The sequence below is a fragment of the Aplysia californica genome, unplaced genomic scaffold (genome assembly GCF_000002075.1).
Source record: "Aplysia californica isolate F4 #8 unplaced genomic scaffold, AplCal3.0 scaffold00089, whole genome shotgun sequence".
In the NCBI taxonomy this organism is placed as follows: domain Eukaryota; kingdom Metazoa; phylum Mollusca; class Gastropoda; order Aplysiida; family Aplysiidae; genus Aplysia; species Aplysia californica.
Window position 1 is genome coordinate 619,871 of NW_004797359.1, and position 17,226 is coordinate 637,096.

Genomic DNA, 17,226 nt, shown 5'->3' on the forward strand with positions numbered 1-17,226 from the left:
CAATAGTCAAAGTTCCTGCTCGACACACCTGTTTCATTTATTAATGTATATCATGCCTTCTTGATCTCCAGTGTTTTTCATTGTACACACACACACACACACACACACACACACACACACACACACACACACACAAGCGCGCGTACACGCACACACACAAACACACATTTTAATTTCCTACATTGAATGCCTAGTGACGTTTTCATGTCGCGAACACTTTACTCCTTTTTATTCCCTTTTCTCTAAATATAAGCACCGATGCAATAAAACGAATCTGTTAAAGACAAAACTACCAAGATATTGCTTTTAATCGGCAAAACACAGTGTTATTTCCATTTTAGGGGCTATGATTTCATAAGGTACTAAAAGATGGGGTGCAAAATAAAACGTATTCACCGTAAGTTTTAATCTCACTCCCCCAACTCGCGGGGGCGAGACTCAGTCTTGAACGCCAAGCGGCCATAACACTCGTTACTGTAATGGTGGCAATATTTGTCAATATGAAATGCACACACACCAATCCCTACAATAATTACATATTTAGCTTCTTTTGAATATTTTAGTATACATGGCATTGTTTCATTTCTCATGCGTGTTATTTTAGTCAGAATCTTCTTCCCAGGAGAACTTTTTAAAAAAGAGTCCTGTTACGGAGAACATGGAAACTTTGCCAAGCTTTACAGTAAATCTCCTCTTCTCGCAGCTGAGGTAAGCAAACAAACGGAGGGTTTCCCGAGCGAGGACACCCGAGCCGACCCGAATGAGGGCAGACGTCAGGTGGCCTGCGTGCTGAATGGAGCAGATGGCAAGCCCACAAACCACAAACTAGTGTTAGGCCTTTGTGTGTATGTCTGCGCGGCCCTTCCCGACCGTGGGATCCGGCGAGCACTTTCAACAGTTATTCTATTGGTGAATATCCTGGCTGCCTTTGAGCGGTCGGGCTGTGCCTTTTACGAATCTGTTCATTCGAGGCTGACGCTGAAATTTCATTCTGGATTTTCTGGATTATGTTGAGTTCGTCTGAAATGAACACTGCTTTATTGAAAGCAAAATTCAGTTGCATAGAGCATTTTTTGTACAAGTCGGTGTAGAATCTAACAGGAGACGACCAAGTTTTAGCTACACGGCTTCTTGAGTTTGCCTCTTCGGTGGATTGAAAAGTGAAACATATCTCCTCAGTCTCATCTCTTCGCTAGATCGGCGGTGTGGGATATGGCCAGGAGATATTTTACACTGATTCTGACAGGTTAGTATCTTTCTTTTCGATTGGAACCCCGGCGTACGCTGTTGCGCGTGTGGTCTTGTAACATGATGGTTAGGCTACAGCTTTTGAAAGTATTGCGAAGAAAGGAGCCCTTGCCTTTGTTTTGTCCACTTCAGCATGAAGCCGACTTCGTTTGTCCCCCTCTAGTCTAGTCTAGATCTATAATCTAGATCTAGATTCTAGATCTATAGCATAGCAATGGTTTTGGATTCTACCCCCCCCCCCCCAATTGCCATTGCATTGCTGCTTGAACTTAGAGTCTAATAGAGATCTCTAGAGAGATCTGAGGCTGAGGAATGGGTAGGCCCTAGATCTAGAATCTGGTGATCTTGTAGTTCCGTTCGTTTAAGTCCACGACCCATTTGTTTACATCCAGAGAAGAAATCCAGAAGTCTTGATGACCAAATACTCTTTGAAATAGGCTGCACAAAGAGCAGGGATGCAACCTAACTTTAAAACATCACATTAGGAAAACATTCACGGGGGCATGCCCCCCTGAACCCCCTATCCTCCATATTTTTATTAGGTCAGGGGTGCAAGCCCCCCTGAAACCCCCCATCTCTTGACTTTAACGAACGCAAAATCGCCCTAGAATCTAATCTAGATATAACTAGATCTATCTCTAGATCTACTAGTCTACATAGCTCTAGCCTCCAATCTAGGCGCCCAATTGAAGGCTGCTTTGGTTTCAAAGCCTAAATAATGAAGTATTAAACATTGCTTTAGTCCTAGATTCTAGGATCTTGATCTAGATCTAGATAATCTAGATAGAGAACTAGATCTAGATTCTAGACACTAGATTCTAATTCAAGTATGTCAGCGTCTTTGATTATTCGCAGTGGCTACACGTTCACGCCCTGTGAACGCAGTCTGCAGGCTACGTTCACGGCACCCTGAATGCAGTTTACAGGCGCTGTTGAGGCTACGTTCACGGCACTAAAAAAGTACTAAAGCTTCGTTTAGGGGGAGCATCCACTACCGGTTTAAAACATCAGGTTAGTCAGTCAGTGACGTATTTAATATTTTGGCCTCCTTCAAGTGTTCCAACCCATGAGATGAAGGAAAATGAAGGGCCCTTACAGAATTGAAGTCAGGTGGAAAATTGAATACGATACACATGGGAAACAAGAGGTGAGAGATGTGAAACAGAAGGTGGGATTTAGAAGATGGGACTGGTCATAAAATGTGTAGGCCTACAATAATGACTCTATTGCACTGGGTCAGCCTGGGAACCGACGCAGAGAGAAAATGACGTAGTTGACGTAATAATAACAAACACCCTCTCTCTCACTTTCTGTCTGTCTGTCTCTCTCTCTCCTCTTTCTCTTTCCTTCTCTATTTCTTCCCCCCCCCCCCTTCTCTCTCTATTTTTTTTTGCCCCTGTCTGTCTCTCCCTCTGTCTGTCTCTCCCTCTCTCTTTCTCTCCCCCCCCCCTCCCCCACCTTCTCTCTCTCTCTCTATCTCTCTCTCTCTCTCTCTTTTTCTCATCATCTCCGGCCGTCACGTGCTAACACAAGGTCGCGCCCTAGTCTCGCCCGGACGCGAAATAGGGCAATTGAATGAAACATCTTGGTAGATGTATTTTTGTCATATATATGTATGCCTAATGCGTTGTTGCATAGAGGCCTAATTGAGAGTTCGTCGTTTTTCCTGAGCTAGAGATCAGTGTAAGGGAAAACGACGAATGGTCGATCGGTCAAGGATCACTGCTACGTTTTCCTTCATCTCATGGGATGGTACTCTTGAAGCAGGCCAAAATATTAAATATACGTCCCTATCGTCACTGACTAAAACCGGCTTACTTAAACCGACAGTGGACGCTCTGTCTAAATGAAGCTTGAGTGCCGTAAACGTAGCCTCAACAGCGCCTGCAAACTGCATTTACGGCGTTGTGAATGTAGCCACTGCGTTGATTTAGATCTAGATAAGCCTTGATTCTAGATCTTTTCTACAGATCTAGATCTATGTGTTTTTTTGGTAAATTTTTACTAGAAGGCTAAAGTGCCATAATTTTTGCTGCAGAACACACAAGCAGTCTAGCCGCACTTATTTTAGGCCCTATTAGAAACCTGTTGAGTATGCCCATGCCCTACACAGGTCTCATAAGTAATTATTCAGGTTTAAAATACATTCATGCACTATCAGTAAGGCACCTTTTAGTTTCGTCTCAAATGAAAATACTTTAGGTATTTATTGCAAACTAAAATTTATTTACAATTCAGTAGCCTAGGCCTTTTTTTTGCTGTTTTGTTTCAAAGTTTGTGAGTCAAGCCATCATATAAGTACAGCTAGCCCTGTCTAGCCGTCATTATGTGCGGTTAGCCTGTCAGTCTAGGCTAGCCTAGCAGTCTAGCCGTCATTAAGTACGGCTAGCCTTTTCCAATCTATTGTTCAACTTCCTTTGATCTTAGATTGTCTGAGATTTTTTAGGAAAAATTCACTGATCGAAGTAATAATTAAAATTGCTCTCGATAGGGATTGAATTAAAGTAGAAGTGAATTGGGTTGAGGTAGTTTACGCCTCAACATGTGCCACCTGCATTTAACAGGCTGACATTGACTTGTCGCTCCAAAACAAGGATTAAATTAGCTATGCTAAGTATGTATTTTATTGCTAGTTCGACCATTGCTTTTGCTCTTAAGCAGTGTGTCTGTATTAAAAGTGTATTGAGGTTGAAACATGTGTGATGTAGCTATGTGTTCAACATATTTTAAAGCGTGCTGTGTGTCAAGGCAAAAATCCTTTACTTTACTACTGTAGACTACTTAATAAAGTTATAATGATCTTTGATCAAGGTGAAGCATAGAGGTTCTCTGCCATGCACTGTCAATTCAGGTATTTCAAGTATTGTTAACAAAAACTGCGTCGTTCAAAGGAAGAAGTGACTTCGTTGTTCATAGGACCCTCTGGGGTATTAGTTTGTCATTTTTGAGTGTTCCTGTGGTTGATACCCCTTTAGACGTGCAGTTCATTCATCGACAAACTAACAGTTTTGCCGACGAGAGAAATTCTATTTAGACGTACAGTTTTTTATCCTTAAAGTCTCAGCCCTTGGACTGCTGTAGCTATGGAAAATATCAACGAAATGGCTGAAGCAAGGTACGCATTGACAATTTGGCTCATTTTTTGTTCTCAAATAAAAAAGGAAATCAAGAAAGAGGATTATTTGGGCGAAAGAATGGTTTTAAAAAGAAGTATCTGTACACACACACAAATGGTCGTTTTCAAGGACACGCGGGCTAACCCGGATTTCAGGGGTTTCCAGAAATCTTGACCTACACCAAAAGGAGGCATTGCCCTACCTATAGGAGAAGTTTGGTTTCATTGGTGTTTATATTTGTTTGGTTATGAGAAAACTCTCCTTGTTTTTTAATGAAACTGAACAAGAGGCAAAAACTTTACCTTCGATTTTCTCAAAACAGCATTTTTCGGGATAGCCCACTTGTCCTTAAAAGCGACCAAATATAATACTAGAAGAATTACTAGCCTACCCGACGGACTTTAATAACTTGTTATGAATGGATGAGCAGGCATGCCTCTATATTCTGCAGTTGATCAGACCCATGAGTGAGCTACAATTAACAATGATGAGAGAAACAATCTCTCCACATAAAAGACTGATGGCAACGTTTTGTTTTCTTGCTACAGAAGCAACCTAAAAAGACCTCAAATTCACATCTAGTGTTTCTGCTCCACCGCTCAGTCAAATTATTCCACAGACATGGTTAACTCTTTATGGTACTCTTAAATGAAAGTATGTCATGCAATATCTTGAACATATTAAAATGTTTTGCGTTATTTTTTGTTGTTTATGTTATTGAAGACTTGTAGATTTTGCTTTTAAAATCATTCAGTTTCATGCCCTGGCCTACTTAACGTATTGGAATGAATAATAATTATGGTTTCCCAAAACGAACAAAATGCACACCAAAAATTAACTTGGTAATGCAGCATTAGATTGTGTTCCCTGTGTGATTTTGACTAATTTTGGGTTGCTGATCACGAAAATCTTATTTGGTTTATTTATTTGGCAAATATTTAGGGAACATTTGGAATGCTTTGTAAATGGAGTTAACATTCCACCAAAGTTCCTTAAATATTGGGGCAACATCAAAGAAGCCGCTCCTTCGTCGTCATGCCTTCAGTTCGGCGGCTGAAACTGGCTTTGCTAGATATCTGGTGGCTGGATTGAGGACCCTTCGATATGGAGAGGATTGCTTGTTTCCACGCTCAGTTTTACCGGAAAGTTGACAAGATCCTGCCATTCTTTGGATACCCTACAGTTTGTCGATCAATGAACTGCACGTGTAACAGGGGCCTTAACACTTTCCGTACCACGAGCCACATTTTGCGGCTCGCGGACCTGGCCTCGCTGTACCGAGAGCCGCAAAATACGGCTTGAGTGGCTCGCTATCTATTCCAATCCAGTGATGAAAAGATACAAATTTCTCGGCCTACCCACTTTTTCAAAATAATAGAATAGACTTCCTGTTAGCAGATACGAAAGAAAGTATTGCTCTGACAGAAGATTTTTTTAGTAATTTCAGCGCTTTTTTGTCCCCTTTGAAACGGAAAAACTTGAGAAAAAAAGCGCTCCCCTGATTTCAGTATGTGTCTCATACTTTCACTTCTATATTAGTTACACATACATGACATAACTTTCAGCATTTCTTTGCATTACTTGAGGCAACCTACCTGAGAAGTCTGAATGATGCTGTTGTTGTTGTACTTTTTTAGTTATGACCTTTCAAAGTTGGAAAATTGTTGATTTCATATGACGCCTTCGATATTGCATACCCTTTTAGAAACCCCAAAGTAATATAATTGGAATAAATCTCCAATATTGTATCGCCATCTGGTAGATTATTTTTTAACCTTCAGTTTGATGGACCATATGATATGGTTTGAGTGTGTTTGTTTAGTTGGATGTTTTGACATTTTCCTTTGGCGGGGTTGGGGCGTACAAATAGGTCAGGGAAAAGCCCTGGGCCAGTGGTTGATTTTGGCCTGGTAGGAAAAGAGTTAAAAGGGTAGGAGGGGAAGGGTTTGGATGAAGGTTACCCTCGCCGTACCTTGACATACCCCAAACCTAACCTTACCCCTTTTCAGTTTACGTTACCTTATTACCTGGATCCAGCAAATGGAAATAAAGAAACAACAAATTTAAAAAATAGCAAAAATAATTAGCTATCATTCCCATGCCCTTGCCAATTCAACAGTGACAGCAGTATAGGCTTACGGCGTGGTGTATTTATTATCATACAGCGGCTAACTACACTATATACCATAAATGATTTCATTCTGTTACTTTATGTTCAATTCATCAGTGGATGTAAGCAGTAGGGGATGATAGGTTTGTGGAGAATAAGGACTAAATTCCTCAAATGAGAAGTTGCAGCCTCGAGTTGAGATGGAAAAAAGAGGTGTATTAGTAGTAGTAACTGTTTGTGCGTCGTATGGATAAAAAATTGTTTTGTCTGATCTTATTCTGGCTCCTCACTAGTTTTTTTTTTCTCCAGAAACTGCTTTTGTGAGTGTGGACAATGGCTCTAATTGTTGTAGTAATCTCAAAATTCTGAGAATTCAACTTCCAGCATGCTCTTCCACTTGCCAAACTTTGGGTCTTTAATGTGTGTTAAATTCTTTATGCTGTCATACTTAACGGTTTACCGGGCAATGTTTCGATTCTGCAATCCACACAATATAAATATAAACAGTTGCAGTTCGTCAGGGGCCTGGGTGAGGATTTCTTTGAAGTAATGCATTGGAGTCGAATGTGAGAGGGATAGAACAAAATATAAGTGTGAAAGCGTTTCAGTATAACCAATTGTTGCGATAGGCCATACGTTAGACTTAGACCGTATTCAGTCAGATGGGACTTACACTGCAGTGTTGTTGATGGTCTTTTTTTTGGTGTCGCGGGGAGATAGATACAGGCGTCTGTCTGAAGCAAGGCGAATGGCTTGTAGGAGGGACATCCCGTGAGCTCTGAGGGTGTCTGCTACAGTTTCACTCCAGCATCGCCTTGGTCTTAATCTGGCTCTCCATTCAGAATATTTTATGTTATATATGCCCTCAGAGCTGGTTGGTTTAGGGGCATCCGTGTGAGATGTTTCAGGAGAGGAGCAAGATGGAAACAGAACAAAGTAGGGGAGAGCTGGTTTGGGGTGAAGTACGGTGAAACTTATGTCACTGAGGCGTGCTAGCCGTGAAGGCCGACCCGTGTCACCCTGAAACATTGCTGGCTAACGGGGCTCTGGTGAAACTGCGACTGGCTTAGCAGGCCGGCAGTGGATATTAATTTTGCTCAAGAAAATAAAAGGAGACCTTTTAAGGAGTACATAATATTCCTGACGTCATGAGCTTTACCTTTACTCAGCATCATGGTAACTACTATGTTCTTGTTAGATATTCTCTGGTTTTGTAAAGAGCAAATGCAAACAGAAATAAGTTGAAAGTGAGATGCTTTTTGGATGCTCTGTTTTATGATGAGTTTCAGGGAGGCTGTTTTTATCATTAAATTTATATGTTGCATTATACACGACTGGAATTGAGTTATGTACTGATTGATTTCTATTCTAAGTGCTGCTTTGATGAATATATAATTGATGAGTTACAAGAAATTTTGACCAATAGTGCAGTGGTAATTGAAGTTCTATCTTACTTGTGTGCTTTAATGTCATCATTGTCAGTATTAGAGATGTGATGAAAATGTCTAAAAGTAGGTATTGAAATCTCGTTTGATTCTTTTGAGTAGAAACTTTATGGTAAGCTGCATTAGAGTATTGATGTCTGGAGAATGACAACCTAAAAATTGTATTCTGGGCTTGTTGATTAATCAGCTGAAATTAGGATGTTAGTACCTCAGTATTGGGGACATTTTGTGAGATAAAAAGAGGACTGCCTTTCATAGTGGATAAGTTTTTGGACAGTTGGATAGTAGTTACTCATAAGTGCACAGAATTTCTGTGACCAGTTGCCCAGCAGTAAATGTTTATAACTAATAAAATAAATGAATTGTGCATACTGTAGTTTTATCTTTGTATAGATTTAGAATGATGCTTATTTTAGTCTTGACTATCTAACTTCTGAATCAACAGTTTTGTAGTTAAGTCCTCATTAGAAACTTTTATGATTTTACAGCATGCAAAGAACTTGGCCTCGTTTTATTATTTTTAAAAAAAGTCAGAGCCACAGTCACAATGCCATGTTAAAACACTCAGCAGTGGTCAAAAGAAGGGTCTTCAAAGCGATTGTCTGCTTCTGTGAAGGCTTTTGTCTTTCATCTGTAGAACCAATAAAAATATGTGTAGACTAGACCACTTGAATTTAAATATTGTGTCTAGGTCCCTAGGGTAACACACATGGCAATATAGGTCACTGGGATAATTATATGTGCAGATCGCGGAAGTGCCAATGTAAAATTGGAACTATTCTCAATCATGTGTAGGTCATTGAAGTAACTAAAGTAGGTCACAGGAATAGTTTGTGTAGATCACCTGGACGAAAAGTTCGTATATTTGTGGGCTGGTGCAATATTGGAGTAACTCGTTAAAGTCATCATAGTCATAAGTCATCATATTATAAGTATAGGTAACTGGAATACTCATGGTGCATGTTGTAGGTTTCTGGAGTAACTCGTATGTGAAGGCCACCAGAATTATTTTGTACCTGGACGAGATCACATGTCATCCGAGCTGAGCTCCTACTGTAACTGTTGCTTATCAGATTGTCTCTCTCTGGTTGTCCCGAAGGTTTACCAAGTTTTTAAAGACATGCTGGTTCATGAACCGTCAAATCAGCTCTAACAAAGGCCACCTGTACAAAACAAATCACGTGCACTAACTTTTTTATTTCCCCCTTCGCATACAATGTATATTTTTACATTTTGATGACACTGTGAGACTTTGGCCTGTCTAATAAAACCACTTTTCTCCTTGAATGGGTGGCCGCCATCGACAATTTTGACTGTTCTGAAACTATTGAAGAGATTTGATTGAATATATTATTATGGTGATATTCAATTTTTAACTTTTTCTGTTGTTATGAAACGAGTCTTGTTTTGACCAGAGCAGGGTTAAGTTTGTTTTCTATTAAAGCAAGATAAAAAAAGGAGGTGTGTGGTTGGTGGGTGCTCTGGTGTGGTTTGCTTCTTCTTTCTTATCAATCGTCTATCTTCCCTGTTTCTTCTCCCCCTTTTTGTGTTTGTTATTCACTCGTAACACCTCTAATCTTCAGCGCTAGTTGTGTTGCAAGTGCTGTGTAACTCTTACAAGACAGAAGAAAAACGTTTTAGAAAAGTTCATCTTCGTTTTTTTGCTTTAAAATTCAGAACCCAGTCAACTAAACTTTGGTTGTTTTAGGAGTTTTCCTTGGCTACCTGTTGCCCTGACATAGTCCTGTTAGAGATGTGTGTTGATTTGGGTTTTATGTTTTATTTATCTGTACTCAGCAGGAGGAAGCTTGAAAATGGAACCATGCCATGTGATGCATTTCCTTAACACACCACGATTTAATTGAATGTTGATACCATGCATTGCCATGCCTTGCCATGCCGTGCAACGTCATGTCACGACACAACGCGCTACCCCACACCACAGCAATTCTTGACGTCTCTTTCCTTCCCATGCCATAATGCGTTACCATCCCATACCGCACAAGCAAAATATGTGTGATAAAAGGTAATAATTGATAAATAAAAAAGAAAGGAGGAGTGGGAGGGGGGGAGGGGTGAGATAGATGATTTTGTCTCTGTTGTCCTCTTTTTCCTCTAGGATTCTCACTGTCTGTGAGATACGTCGGTATGCTTAGTTCGTGGGTTGTTTTTCTTTCAAGCAGATTCTTCTCTAGAACCTTAGTTTTGATTATTTCACATTTGGACTCCTTTCTGAAATCCTTCGTTGTCTAAGCCTCTTACTTTAAATGTATTGCTTGAACATGAGTGGGGATTCAAAGGTTCAGGTTGATTGCTCATGAATATGTCAGTTTCTTTTGCATGTATATCTGCATTTTATACTCGAGTAAATTGGGGATTTTTTTGTGTTAATGGTTCAAGGGTGCTCTGCTGTTGTCTGTTAATGCAAGGTGTACTTCTTTTTACATTTAGTTTTATTTAAGTCTTCGTGGGTGGTTGGTGAGTGCTCTGGTGTGGTTTGCTTCTTATTTCCTATCAAACATCTACCGTCCTTATCTCCCCTCCTTCTTTTTTATGTTTGTTATTCTGTGGTAACACATCTAATCTTCTGGCGCTCATATGACCTTATGCAGTTGCGAGCGCCGTAAAACCTCTACTAAAACTAAAACAAATCAGAGTCTTCATGATGAAATGTATTTGTGACTGTAGTGACCGTCGTGACCATCCTGGCACTATTGGTGCTTTTGTTGGTTTTAAGTCCTGTGAAATTTCTATTACCGATGACTGCAAATTGCTGCTTTTTTAGATTAGGTGTGTTTTGTTATCTTTGCAGTTTTGTGTTAAGAAAATAATAAGTATAAAAGCTGGTTGTTTTCCTTTTTGAAACCTTCATTTCATCTCATCAGTTTGTCAATCATCAACTAAAACAATTTTGTATTTAGTTCACTGTGGTTGGACAAGTTTTTTTTTTCTTGCCTTGGTGTTTCCTAAGAAATTGTTGTTGACATTTACTTGAAGCCTGTTTTATGCTTTTTTGGGGGGCAAGTGTTTTACGGCGCTCACAACTGCATAAGGTCATATGAGCGCGTGGGACATATAAAACATTTTCAGTTGGTAGGAAATTTTTAATTTTGCCCGGGTGCCGGTCGAAGCCTACTCTTATCGATTTTAGACCACCGAGGGATCTTTAACGTGCGCAACTTGCACTCGGGACCTCCGAGACTTTTCGCCTTTGTCCGAGAAGGCTAGGTGTAGATCTTTTGTACCAGAAGATCAGGGGTGCGGCTGAAAGACAGCAGTAAGAAGGAGCCAAGGAGTAGTAGTAGAAAGGCTGTAGAAAGAGTCAGGAGCCCAGAGGAGAGGGCAAAGGAGGTGAGGGGGTGGGAGCAGAAAGTGGAGACGCAAGGAGACAACAGAACATTGCAGAGAGCGAAAGGAGACAATTTTCGAGAAGAAAATTTAGAGCCCCCTTTTATGCTTTGTGGGTTAACTGACTAAAGTTTTGTTTATGGCACATCGTGTTGCGTGCAAAGTGCACCGGCCGTTTAAACTATGAATACAGGGAAAGGTTCAAATTTGTGATTTTCTACATGCGGGCAACGTTCTTTTTTAAGGCAGTAAGTTATATTTAATGGCTTGGTTCAATTTTTTATTAGAAGCCATAGTTTGCTTGCTTTGATTCTTTTGGACAATTATATTGTCTAGCTTTCTATGGATTCGCTTATCCCAACATTTCATATTCGAAGGCGCATACATAACATCTTTAAAATCGACTGAAGTGTGTCACTTAATACGAGGACGGAATTTCCTTTTTAAGGATATATGTTGTTGTTTTTTTAAGCGGTAAATCCTAAAATGGTAGGGGGGGGGGGGGGGGAATTGAACAGTGCAGTCACAAAGTGTTTTCACCCACTCTCGCTCTGAGGTGAATGGAATAGAAAATGCATTTTCAGTTCCCTGTTTGTTTGCGTGCGCTTTTCAGCCCTCCCCATAAAAAGCACCGACACATTTGCTAAGCATTTGCATTAAAAAAAAGTGTTCCACATCTGAATCAGCACATGAATGTTCACCATTCAGAACAGAGTGCTATTTATATAGATTGTGTAATGATGTTCGAGCGACAAGGCTAGGCCTCTATAGAAACTTGGCATGGAACTGGGACGCAGTCTTCCTTCTATAATATTTATTGTAGTTCGTAACGGAGGCGCAAACTTTTCACCATTAGATCGAACGTAATGGTGATATATTATCCTTTTTTTTCTTTTTGCCATTCCGTCGCCCGAACGCATTCATTTTGTCGCCCGTTTGTATGGGTTTAAATTTAATCCTGTTTGATAGTCCGGTTCTTTTTCACCCGGAGAGGGTTGCATTTCGACGAGCAGGGATCGTTTTATTATTTCTAGTACCCTTGCCGTTCTTTCTTGTATGATGTGGACCACTCCCAAAGCAGACAGCTCTCAGTAGGGGACTCGAACAACCCCCCGAGTGTGACCTCGCCTCGCGCCAAAAGTCTCGCCCGTGCTAGAGGGAGGGGGCTCACAACTAAAAAAGAAAAGGGGCCGAGGGGGGGGGGGGGGGGGGGGGCTTTATAGCAAGCCAAATTTAGATTGTGTGACTAGAGAGTTTTACAGTAATACCAGTTTTTACTCGGATCTGAACCGCTGAACAAGTAGCAGAAAATTCTGCTTTTTTTCACCCTCACTTTCTAGGAAGGTCCACATTTGTAACTTGCGCGTATGAGTAAATCGCTCGGCATCGTGTAACCTGGCGTGGTTTGATTAGAGTAATTATTGACTTTGGTGATAATGTGTTTCTCTTTACTTTTTGATAGTGGGTGGTTGGAGGGCGCCATTGGTAGGTCCTACATCTTTCTTTCCCTCTTATTTCTGTCTGTGTGTCTGCCTTACTTTTTTCCCAGCACTAAATGACCATTATTGTGTCGATGTGCATTTCCTTACTCAAACAAACAAACAAACATCACTTTTTGGTAGCGGAAAGTTAGAGGGTAGGTTAGCTCCACGTTTGTGAGGTAATGAGGAGTGTGTGAGTAGCGGGTCGTTGGAGGGCGCCACTGGTAGGTCTTACTTCTTCTTTTTTCTTCCCTTTGTCGTTTCTGTCTGTCTGTCTTGCTTTCGCCCTGCACAATCAGATCTTTGTTGTGTCGATGTGTTACTCTTTTCCCCTTGCATTAACGGTGGTCATCGCATCGTTGTGCTTCTCTCCTTCTCTTATGTGTCTTGCTCTGTCGATACCCCCCCCCCCCACCGTGCTCCCCCAAGCCCTCTGGGGGCCAAACTTGAGCACCTTCTCGGACAAGGGCGAAAAATCTCGGAGGTCCCATGTGAAAGTTGCGCTCGTTAAAGATCCTTTAGTGGTCAAAAATCGATAAGAGTAGGCTTGGGCCGCCACCCGGGCAAATTCAAAATTTCTTACCAGTTGAAAACATTTGGTGTGTCTCGTGCGCTCATATGACCGTATGCAGTTGCGATCGCCGTATAACACTTACCACCCCCCCAAAAAAAACCCCACAACAAAAACAACCAACAAGCAAACAAACAAAAAAAGTACTGGAGCACATCACACGTTTCTGTAAGTAAAACGTTTTTAAATTGCTTAACAGAGCAGCGAGTAGCAAGAAAACGTTATGAGGGAGAACAGTGGATTTAGTGACGTATAACCTGTAGGCGCGTTACAGTCATCCAAGGAGTGCAGTCATCCCACTATGATCCCACTTTAACACCCCACCCCATCCTCTGCTCGCACACAAATACACACAGACAAACACACACACACACACACACATACACACACACAGTGCGCGCACACACACCCACCCACCTTGCCTTCACAACTTGTGAAAGTATTTCTCTCTCTCTCTCTCTGTGTGTGTGTGTGTGTCTCTCTCTCTCTCTCTCTCTCTCTCTCTCTCTCTCTCTCTCTCCCTCCCTCTCTCTTTCTTTGTCTCTCTGTCTCTCTCTTTCTCTCTCTCTGTCTCTCTCCCTCTCCCTCTCTGTGCTGGCAGTATCAACACTGCGGTAACTTTATAGCCCACTTCAATAAATGCCCGAAGGCGTGGTCACATTAGCCGGCTTTTGACATGTGTACACTTATGGAGAGAACTGCATTTTCTGTTACGACCTCCTTTCTTTCTTTCTCTTTGTGTTTTTTTTTCTTCTTTTCTTTTTTTGAAAAAGAGGGGGGGGGGGGGGTGTCCTCGCCTATATTATGTCATGCTTGAAGTAGATGTGTCACACCCATTCCTGAAGTTACTTTTTGTCAAAGTAGTTTCTAAAGTGTACGAGTTTAACGCCCCCTATCAACCCTGTCAGTGTCAGGTTAATTAGGAGGCGGAACCCCTGAACCTCTGAATTTAACGCCCGTCTCCGACAGGACCGATCCAGATGGGTTGAGAGCTTCGAATACTCCACAAAACGACCAAATAAAAAAACAACAAAACGCCCAATCTAGTATTCGAACTAGGGCCATCCGCTCCGTAGTCCAGCATGGTACCCACCGTAGTTTCTAAGAAGTCCATAATAATAACTCAGATAATTAATTCTATAGCGCCTCCTCCTGAACAATACCTGTAAATACATTACAACGCATGACGTTTCATTGTAACATAATGTTAAGCATTGTGTACGTTATCACTTATACTCACGCCAGGCGCGCGCGCGCACACACACACATGCACACACACATACACACACACACACACACACACACACGCACACACAGACTATAAGTTGTTAATGTAATACAGCTGAAGATTTTTGTAATGGACAAAGAGTACGTTCGAATTGCAAAAGCGAATGAGAAAAAACCTGAATGGGTTTCCCAAAATAAAATACTTGAGTTTGAATAGCTTATTCATAACGTTTTACGTGTGACGGATGGTTCTTTTGCACAATGTCACTGGAACTTGAAATGAGTGAATTCCGGTGTTTGTATTTATGTGTGTGTGTGTGTTTGTGTGTGTGTGTGTGTGTGTGTGTGTGTGTGTGTGTGTGTGTGTGTGAGAGAGAGAGAGTGTGAGTGTGTGTCCTCCTTTCTAGCGCAGAAACACACGTTTTGATATCAATATGCTTCTCTTTGGCTCATGATACATATGATACTAAAGCACGTTGGTCAGCCTGCCCTTTTGCTTTTACCCTTCTCTCTACTCTGGTGTGCTGTGGGTTTAATACCCCTTTCCGCGTGGCAATGTTATATTAAAGAAGCGGGACCTCTGATTTTAATGCCCATTACTAAATTGATTCCATCAGGTGAGCTGAGAACCATGAAACCCACACCCCACCCCCACCTCACGCCACATTCCCGCAAAAGTACCCGTCGTGGATTTGAACCAGGATCACCTACGCTTCAGTTCAGCTTGGAGCTACCTGAGCTATCAGTGCGCCGTCTGTTTTTCTGATTCCAGCTGGTTTTGCGGTATCTGCCCACACCAGCGTCGACATTTAAAACTCGGCAGTAACTGTCTAGTCTAGATTAACCGACATTCAGTGGTACAGGCGTAGTTGTGCTGATACAGCCCCCAACCCCTTGCGTTTTCTTGTAGTCGTTGCTTTCAGGTCACTGAAAGTCCATGCGGTGTAAATCTACACAATGAAGCTGCGAGAGCGTCAGAAGTATTCGTCTTTTGAGCGATAGAGAATTCTCAGTGCCAGCCCTCTTGACGGGCTACCGCGATGTTTCTGTTTTACGTGACGATCTACCGCTATGTCTCTGTTCTACTTGACGGTCTACCATAATATTTCTGTTTTACGTGACGGTCTACCATAATATTTCTGTTTTACGTGACGGTCTACCGCTGTGTCCCTGTTCTACTTGACGGTCTACCATAATATTTCTGTTTTACGTGACGGTCTACCGCTATGTCTCTGTTCTACTCGACGGTCAACCACGATGTTTCTGTTCAACTTGACAGTCTATCACAGGACCATTGACGGTCTTCTACAATTCACAGCCAGAACCCTAAACCATTTTTAAGGTTAGGTAGGTAGTAGGCTAGTAGACAGATGCACTGATTTTTTCCCGAATATCTCCGTAAATCCGGTTTTCTGAAAATGCGCGGACTTTGTAATGTAGTTTTGCTTTTATACATTTATTACAGTTCTGTAGTCTCCTTTTGCATTATAATGGACGCGGTGTGCGGTATTCTTCTTTTGCTTTGATTCAGTTTTCTTTTTGTCCGTATTTATTCCTGGTGGGCGGGTGGTTTTGTTGTGATTTGCTACTTCTTCCCTCTCAAACGTTTGTATCATCCTTATACCTCTCTTCCTTCTTTTCTTTCTATATGCTACTCTTTAGTACATGTTCTTCTAATATGTGTCACTTATAATATAGTCTATTTGTGTTGCAAGATGCCATAAAACGCTTACTAAGTGGGTGGTTGGTGTGTGGTTTGCTCCTTCTTTCCTATAAAAAATCTGTCGTTCTTGTCTGCCCTCCTTTTTTGTTACTCTCTTTTAACCCATAATCTATTCTTCGGCACGTATATGACCTTATTGTGTTGCAAGTGCCGTAAAACTCTTGCTAAAACTAAAACTAAACTCTTACTAAAACCTTTGAAATATCAAAATATATTGTGTATTTGTGTGTAATCTGATGGTACTGGTGACACCTTTTAATACTTTCTTGTTTTTGGGGACTCATTCAGTGCGTACAGGTTCACCGGGTTTTCTAGCATGCAGGTCACCTTTTATGTTTAAGATAACTTAACCTCACTTGATATTGACAATTTGGATGAGAGAGACAGAGAGACAGAGAGACAGATAGAGCGATAAAAAAAGAGAGAGAAAGAGAGAGAGAGAGAGAGAGAGAGAGAGAGAGAGAGAGAGAGAGAGAGCAGACAGCGAGAAACAGACAGAGAGACAGATAGAGAGATAAAAAAAGAGAGAGAGAGAGAGAGAGAGAGAGAGACAAACACACAGACAGACAAACACACCGGCAGAAAGACAGACCCCGGTACGTGAACCGTTCCTGGAAGAAAGGAAAAACACGCGAACGTCTACTAACCTGCCCTTTCTTACCGCTACGTCCTTGGTGCTCGCGTTTAACGTTATGCCCGAGCGCGCCACACCCACAGTTGGTGAGTGCCACCACACACCGGCCTTTCTCCGCGCGCTGCTCTCCACTCGCTCAACCTCTCTCTCCTTCTCCTTGTACGCCCCCATCGCTCTTTGTACTCAGCCAGCCCACTTCATCCCCTGCTCTTTTTACTCACCCCCACCTCCCTCTTCCTCTTTTTCTTCTCTCTCTCTCTCTCTCTCTCTCTCTCTCTCTCTCTCTCTCTCTTTCTCTCTACTCAACCCACATCTCCTGTACT

The 17,226-nt window shown here is 41.6% G+C and overlaps 1 protein-coding gene across 1 annotated transcript in view; it reads left to right on the forward strand.

The window, feature by feature from the left end:
* Window positions 1-710: 710 nt before the first annotated feature.
* LOC101862487 (alpha-2 adrenergic receptor) overlaps window positions 711-17,226 on the forward strand; it is a 38,619-nt gene continuing 22,103 nt past the window's right edge. The window contains exon 1 of the mRNA XM_005094783.3: window positions 711-1,246. The gene's annotated coding sequence lies outside the window, so the exon portion shown is untranslated. The remainder of the gene's footprint in view (window positions 1,247-17,226) is intronic.